General features: G+C 40.4%; 1 non-coding gene across 1 annotated transcript; it reads right to left on the reverse strand.

Annotated features, from left to right (window-relative positions):
• Positions 1–321: 321 nt before the first annotated feature.
• LOC127124043 (small nucleolar RNA R71) lies at positions 322–428 on the reverse strand. Its single transcript, XR_007803686.1, has one exon. It is a non-coding gene; the product is annotated as a small nucleolar RNA R71 (small nucleolar RNA).
• Positions 429–8,280: the final 7,852 nt, after the last annotated feature.

Here is an 8,280-nt window from a genome sequence, read left to right on the forward strand (position 1 = left end):
AGCTCTAGTATAGTAAACCCAATAATCCCAGCCAATAATTTTGAACTTAAACCATCCCTGTTACAACTAGTGCAACAGAGACAATTCGCGGGTCTCGCTACCGAGAACCCAAACCAACATTTAAAAATATTTCTTCAATTAGCAAATACTTTTAAAACCAATGGAGCTTCTCCTGAGGCAATACGTTTAAGATTATTTCCTTTTTCCCTCAAAGATAAAGCTCTATCATGGTTAGATTCCCTTCCACCCAATTCCATTACGACTTGGGATAACCTTAGAAGAGTTTTTCTTGCTAGATATTTTCCCCCGAGTAAGACCGCCGTTCTTCGAAACCATATAACTAGATTTACCCAAAACCATGGAGAATTGTTGTTCTAAGCTTGGGAGAGATATAAAGAGTTGTTACGAGCATGCCCACATCATGGTTTAGAAAATTGGTTAATCATTCAAACCTTCTATAATGGACTTCATTATAACACAAAGATGACCATCGACGCTGCCGCAGGCGGTGCTCTGATGAACAAACCTTACCCTGAAGCTAGTGCCCTCATCGAGGATATGGCTCAAAACCATCAATCATGGGGAGTCGAACGAGCGACAGTGGAGAAGAAGGAAGCCCAAGGAGGAGTGCATGAACTAAGCTCTATAGACATGATGCAGGCTAAAATGGACGCATTAACCCTTAAGGTCGAGCATATGTGCATAAACCCGAATACTTTAGCCGCAGTTTCGTCGGATTGTGAGATATGTGGAACCCAAGGACACCAATCTGCAGAATGCAGTCTATTAAACGAAACCCACTCCGAGCAAGTGAACTACACCCAAGGGAACCCATATTCGAATACCTATAATCCTGGATGGAGGAATCACCCTAACTTCTCCTATAAAAATAATAACCCTATTCAAAATAATGCACCTCCGAGACCTAGTTATCAAGCCCCTAAATCAAATCAACCTATGCAACCTGTACCACCGAGGCCGAGCCTTGAGAAAATTATGGAAAATTTTATCACCGCTCAAACCCAACAAAACAAGGAGTTCATGAATCAAAACATTCATGTTAACGAATTGATTACTCAGTTAGGAACCAAGGTTTACCAAATAGTTACTCATACCAAGATGCTTGAAACCCAGATCTCTCAGGTAGCTTTAAACCAAGCCCCTCAGACTACACCTGGAGGACAATTCCCTGGACAACCTCAACAAAATCCGAGAGGACAATCCAATGCCATTACCCTACGAAGTGGGAACACTTATGATGAGCCACCAAACCCAAGATTAAGTGAACCCGAAACTTCTAAGGAATGTACCAAACCCCCGAACGAAGTAAAGGAACCAGAGGAATATGAAAACCAGGATGGTCGAGAGAAAGGAGAAGAACCTAAAGATAAAATTTACGTACCGCCCCCGCCATATAAACCACCTATACCATATCCGCAAAGACTCAAACAAACCCAGATCAATAAACAGTAAAAAATTTATTAAAGTTATAGAAAAACTTCATGTAGAAATCCCTTTCACAGAAGCCATCACCCAAATACCTTCTTATGCAAAGTTTCTGAAAGACATCCTTACCAACAAACGTAGACTTGACGATCCGAAGCCTTTGGAATGTAATGCTATTTCCGAGGACAAATTAGCAAAGAAAGATAAAGATCCTGGAAATTTCTCCATTCCTTGCCTTTTGGGTAATCATGTCATCGAAAAAGCTTTTCTAGACTTAGGAGCTAGTGTGAGCTTAATGCCTCTAGCAGTTTGTGAGAGATTAAACTTAGGAGAATTACAACCCACTAAGATGTCACTTCAGTTAGCCGATAGATCTGTTAAATATCCGATAGTCATTTTAGAAGATGTCCCTATTAGGATAGGTCAACTATTTATCCCTACTGATTTTGTCGTCATGGACATCAAAGAGGACAATGATATACCAATTCTTCTAGGTAGACCGTTCTTATCGACTGCAAGAGCCATAATAGATGTCAAGAAAGGAAAGTTGGCATTTGAGGTAGGTGACGAGAAAATAGAATTTATACTTTCGAAATTTCTTATGGCACCTGTGATGGGAGACTCGTGTTATGCCTTAGATATCATTGATGAATGTGTTAGAGAATTAGAACAAAAAGAAATTATTAAGTTACCATCAACCCCCATAAAGGAAGATGATGACTTCAAAGAACCTTACATCGATGATAACCTTTACGAATGTTTATCCCTTACCCCAGATCCTATGCCATGCCCTAAGAAATCAACCTTAGAACTCAAGGAACTGCCTAAGAACCTGAGATATGAGTTCCTCGATGAAAAGATGAACCGTCCAGTTATAGTTAGTGCTACCTTGAGCCCAGAGGAGACGAACCAACTTTTAGACGTTTTACGAAGATATCCCCCAGCCTTAGGATATAATATCTCTGACCTGAAAGGTATAAGCCCATCCGTATGCATGCATCGGATTTCGCTCGAAGAAGATTCAAAACCCTCTAGGGAACATCAGAGAAGAATAAACCCTATAATGAGTGATGTTGTTAAGAAGGAAGTTCTTAAGTTACTTGAGGCATGTATAATCTACCAGATCTCTGATAGTAATTGGGTGAGCCCAGTGCATGTAGTACCTAAAAAGGGAGGCATCACAGTCGTGCAAAACGATAAATGCGAACATGTAGCAAAACGTTTAGAAGGAGGATGGCGGATGTGTATAGATTATAGAAAATTAAATAAAACAACTAGGAAGAACCATTTCCCTTTACCGTTTATAGACCAGATGTTGGAGCGTCTAGCCAGACACTCTTACTTCTGTTATCTAGATGGATACTCTGGATTCTTCGAAATACCTATTCACCCAGAAGATCAAGAAAAAACTACCTTTACATGCCTCTATGGAACTTTTTCCTACAGACGAATGCCTTTCGGCCTCTGTAATGCCCCAGCTACTTTACAACGCTGCATGATGTCAATATTCGCAGATTACCTAGATGGTATCATTGAAGTGTTTATGGATGATTTCTCGGTTTGCGGATTCGATTTCCACAATTGCCTTGCTAACCTTGAGAAAATCCTGGAGAGATGCGTGGAGGTGAACCTCGTGCTAAATTGGGAAAAATGTCATTTCATGGTAACCGAAGGAATAGTTCTAGGGCATATAGTTTCCGAAAAACGTATAGAGGTAGATAAAGCTAAAATAGAAGTTATAGAAAACCTAAAACCACCAAAAACCATCCGAGAAGTCCGAAGCTTTCTTGGACACGCTGGATTCTACCGGCGTTTTATCAAGGACTTCTCCAAAATAACTAAACCGTTAACCGAACTTTTAATGAAAGATGCTGAATTCATTTTCGACGAAAAATGTAATGACGCATTTAATCTTTTAAAGCAAGCATTAATCTTAGCGCCCATTATGAAACTGCCCGATTGGTCGGAACCTTTTGAAATAATGTGCGATGCTAGTGATTATGCAGTTGGAGCCGTTCTAGGACAAAGGAAAGATAAAAAAATTACATGCCATTTATTATGCCAGTAGAATCCTAGATGCTGCCCAGCTTAACTACGCAACAACCGAAAAAGAATTACTCGCTGTAGTTTTCGCTATAAACAAATTTAGATCTTATCTAGTAGGAGCAAAAATTATTTTTTACACCGATCATGCTGCCATTCATTACCTATTAAGTAAAAAAGATGCCAAGCCCAGGTTACTCCGATGGATTCTATTACTACAAGAGTTTGATTTAGATATAAGAGATAAAAAAAGGCACTGAAAATGTAGTAGCCGATCACCTTTCTAGGCTAGAACATCTAAAACTTGAACTAGTACCCATAAATGATGATTTCGCCTATGATAGACTGATAGCTAAAGTAGAAACCATTGAAGACAATAACCTAGATCCTTATGAGCATTCCCAAAATTCCTTAGCAATAAGTAACGTACCCTGGTATGCAGATTTCGTTAATTACCTAGCTGCTGATATAGTACCCCCTGATCTTGACTACCACCGCAAGAAGAAATTCTTCCACGATGTGAGAAACTTCTATTGGGATGAACCGCTCCTTTTCAAAAGGGGTAAAGATGGCATCTTTCGCCGTTGCATTCCAGAAGAAGAGATAAATAGTATTATCGAGCATTGTCATTCTGCACCTTATGGTGGACACGCGAGCACCTCTAAGACATACGCCAAGATTCTTCAAGCTGGCCTATTCTGGCCTACCATGTGGCGTGATGTCTATGCTTACATTGTCAAATGTGATAGATGCCAACGCACTGGAAACATTTCAAGACGTGATGAAATGCCCTTAAGAAACATTCAGGAAGTAGAACTCTTCGACGTATGGGGTATAGATTTCATGGGACCTTTTCCACCATCCTTAGGAAACAGGTATATCTTAGTAGTTGTAGACTATGTGTCTAAGTGGATTGAAGCTATAGCTGCACCCACAAACGACACTAGGGTAGTAATCAAATTATTTAAAAACTATATATTCCCTAGATTTGGAACACCACGTTTAGTCATAAGCGATGGAGGATCACACTTTATATCGAGAATATTTGACAAACTTTTAAGAAAATATGGAGTTAGGCATAGAGTAGCAACACCATACCATCCACAAACTAGTGGCCAAGTAGAAGTATCTAATAGGGAGATAAAACAGATCCTAGAGAAAACTGTTTCTATTTCTAGGAGAGACTGGTCTCAGAAGCTTCAAGAAGCACTATGGGCCTATAGAACCGCTTTCAAAACCCCTATAGGAACTACTCCTTACCAACTAGTTTATGGAAAATCATGTCACTTACCATTCAAGTTAGAGCATAAAGCCTATTGGGCCATTAAAACTTTGAATTTAGACTACCTAGCCGCTGGAGAAAAGCGTACCCTAGACATTCATAAATTAGAAGAGCTTAGGCAATCTGCCTACGAGAATGCAAAAATATATAAAGAGAGGACAAAAGCCTATCACGACAAAAGAATAGTAAAGAAAAACTTCAATGTAGGCGATTTTGTTCTCCTTTTCAACACTAGGTTACGACTCTTCCCTGGAAAGCTACGTTCAAGATGGACCGGTCCTTTCGAAGTATCCAAGATTCTGAGATCCGGAGCCGTAGAAATCAAGAACCAAACTTGTATCCCATTCATTGTAAATGGACAAAGACTGAAACTCTACGAAGGAGGAGACATTCCAACATACTACTCAAGCCACACCCTGATTGATCCACCGATTCCTATTACTACAGGTGTATAAATTCTAATCGTCAAGTTAATGACATTAAACAAGCGCTGCGTGGGAGGCAACCCATGGTTTTTCTTTTCATTTTACTTTTTTCGCATTTATTTACATTTATTTTTATTTTTATTTTATTTTATCATATTTTGCATAGAGACTAAAAGTTTGAATGGTTTGTATTTTCAGGATCACTTTCCTAACTTTTACAAGATGCAGGGTTTTGATGACATGCATGTTGCCTATAGAGACAATGCTCAGAGGGAGCGCTACATTGCTTTATACCAGCGCCCTATGGCACCCCACACATTACCCTGATCAGCATTGTATGGAGGCACTGGGTATCGAGCCTAGTATCCGATTCCTTAGCCACCAGCTCCACTGGGACGAATTTGCTGATGACTTGAGTAACACATATAGGAACCTGACTTTGGAGTTCCTGAGTTCATTCGACTACGACCCATATTCTGGACCAGATGGGAATGCCGCTTTCAGACTTTTTGGAGTTGAGTACTCCTTCAGCCAGAAAGAGTTCGGCGACCTGTTGGGTTTCCAGACTACTCCTGATGCTATCCCGGAGACACCTTTGGGATATTTCCTGGGTAAGGAAGTGGACAAATTTCGGAGTGATATATCAGGTGGCGGAAGCCAGGATCCATCTACACAGTTATCTTATGTCATATATAACCCAACCTTCAGGTATTTTCAGATGATATTAGCACATTCCTTCTTGGGAAGACAGGATGCAGAGACACTACTGAGTGAAGAGGAGATCTTCCTATTATTTTGCGCATCCCAGTCTCGCCTAGTAGCATGTGGGAACTTTTTATTGAATAATCTCAGCGGTATCTCTAGATCCACCGAAGGAGTCATCCATGTTGGTGGAATCATCACACAGATTGCTGTCGTTTTAGGTCTGTCTCGCAAGCTGTTGCATCTTCGGACCTACTATGGATACACGACCATGGACATCGATTTCTGTTTGACCAGAGGATTGATGAGGAGAGCCTCTTTCCATCCATGTCAGTTCCGACTGCTAGTCGACAGCGAGGCCATCCATTACTTCACATTGCCAGACCCTATGATGACCAGTGTGCATGATCCAGCGAATTGGAGTTATGCTCTAGAGGGCCAGGGAGAGACCGTTGAGGCACCAAGATCGCCACCAGTTGCTGAATACACACCTGCACCACCATCTCCTAGAATCACTGTTCTCTCTAATAATCATTCATTGCAGACACCCGACATACGCACCCAGATTGCTGAGTGCCGTAGAGAGATTGCAGAGCTTAGACAGGAAGTGGCGGACTTAACTTTACAGATAGGAGTGTCTGATCTCACCCATGCTACTGAAGCCGATTGTCTATATCAGGAGATCGCAGAGCTCAGGCAGGAGATATCCGCGCTCCGTGAATCCACTCAGGCAGACGACAACCCTAATACCTGATCTCACCATTTCATTTTATTTCTCTTTTATCTATTTATCGTATTTGCATTACTCATTATTATCGCATTTGAATATTATAAAAACTACTACTATACATTAGTATTTCTATTTTTTATCTATATATATGTTTTATATTTATTTTATTTTGCATTTTAATTTTTCAATTATTTATTTATTTATATTTAATTTTTGATTTTGTTTTTGTTTCAGTTTCACTTTTTATTTTTCATTTTTGCTTTTATAAAATTATGCAAGTCAAAGAAACTAAGAGAATCACAAGAGAAATGTTATCCAGACCCCTCAAAGCCAAAAGACAAGCGAAGCCCAAACCAAAGGACCAAAATCTGGCCCAGCCGGATTTTGCCTTGTGGCGCCCGCCATAGGACCTGTGGCGCCCGCCACAGCGTCTGTAAATGGTCGGGGCAGACCCCTTTTTCTTCACCATTTTTGCAACTTACAACCTCCAAAACCCATTTTTTCACCTTGGAAAAAAGTCCTTGAACCCCCAAAAAGCTCATACTTTCCTAACCATCATACCACACATATCATTGTTCCACTTTCCGTTTTTGATTTCATCCACCGGATTTGGTAAAAATCCAACCTTTTCACCAACCACTTCATCTTCTTCATCCACATTTCAAGAGCATTCAAATGGAGTTCAACGGATTCATTCTTCGAGGAGGGAAACCAGGGGAGAGACAAAGAAAAATCATTGAACGGTTGCAAAATCGGGAAATTCTCCCGACAAGGTATGTTGACGAAAATTGTCTCTATACTTTAGGTATCTACCATAGCATTTTCCATTTATTAGACAACTTAGGTTTGCATAATTTCTTTATCAACAAAGATCCCACCTATGAGCGGCTGACAATCGAATTTTTAAGTTACTTATTTTATATTGTCAGCCCTAACACTGCTAGCACAATCGGTACGGTCAAATTTAGAATGTTTGCTGTTGAATACCAATTCAGTACCGACGAACTAGCCAGTCTGTTAGGGATCCCTCATGGGGAAGGTGCTATTTGTGAGGCCCCTTTGGATTCCGAATGGTCTGTTGAGGTATTTTCCTTCTGGGAGCGTTTATCAAACACTTCCATTAACTCTTTTGAAGGAGTACTTGCCTCAACTATCCATAACCCGACCATCAGAGTTTTTAGATATCTGTTGACATGCACTATTTTTTGCCGGGAGAATCCAAATAAGGTTAACGCTAGAGAGCTTCTATATTTGCAAGGAAGTCTCACAAATAGGCGAATTAATTCGGTTCCGTTTATGCTCGCCCATATGATTTTAACTCTGAATAAGGCGGGACTGATATCTTTTGGTGGATTGATTACGTCTATTGCTCGGGCGCATAACCTGAACAATGAGATGGCTACCCTAGAGCCCTTACCTCCTCGCACAATTAACTTAAAATTTCTGAGAGACATGAAATTGTGTCATTCAAGGAGAGAAGGAGGTTATACACTTATGATTCATGGTGTAGCCATCCCATCTATTATTCTACCTTGCACTAGACGTTCAGATATACGTGATGAGAGGAATTGGACCTACGATTTAGATGCTCCACCTGTTTTGGGTCCTCTTCCTCCTAACATTCCTGATGAGGCGGGACCAGACGCTGATGA

This window comes from Lathyrus oleraceus, chromosome 2 (assembly GCF_024323335.1).
Source record: "Lathyrus oleraceus cultivar Zhongwan6 chromosome 2, CAAS_Psat_ZW6_1.0, whole genome shotgun sequence".
Lineage (NCBI taxonomy): Eukaryota > Viridiplantae > Streptophyta > Magnoliopsida > Fabales > Fabaceae > Lathyrus > Lathyrus oleraceus.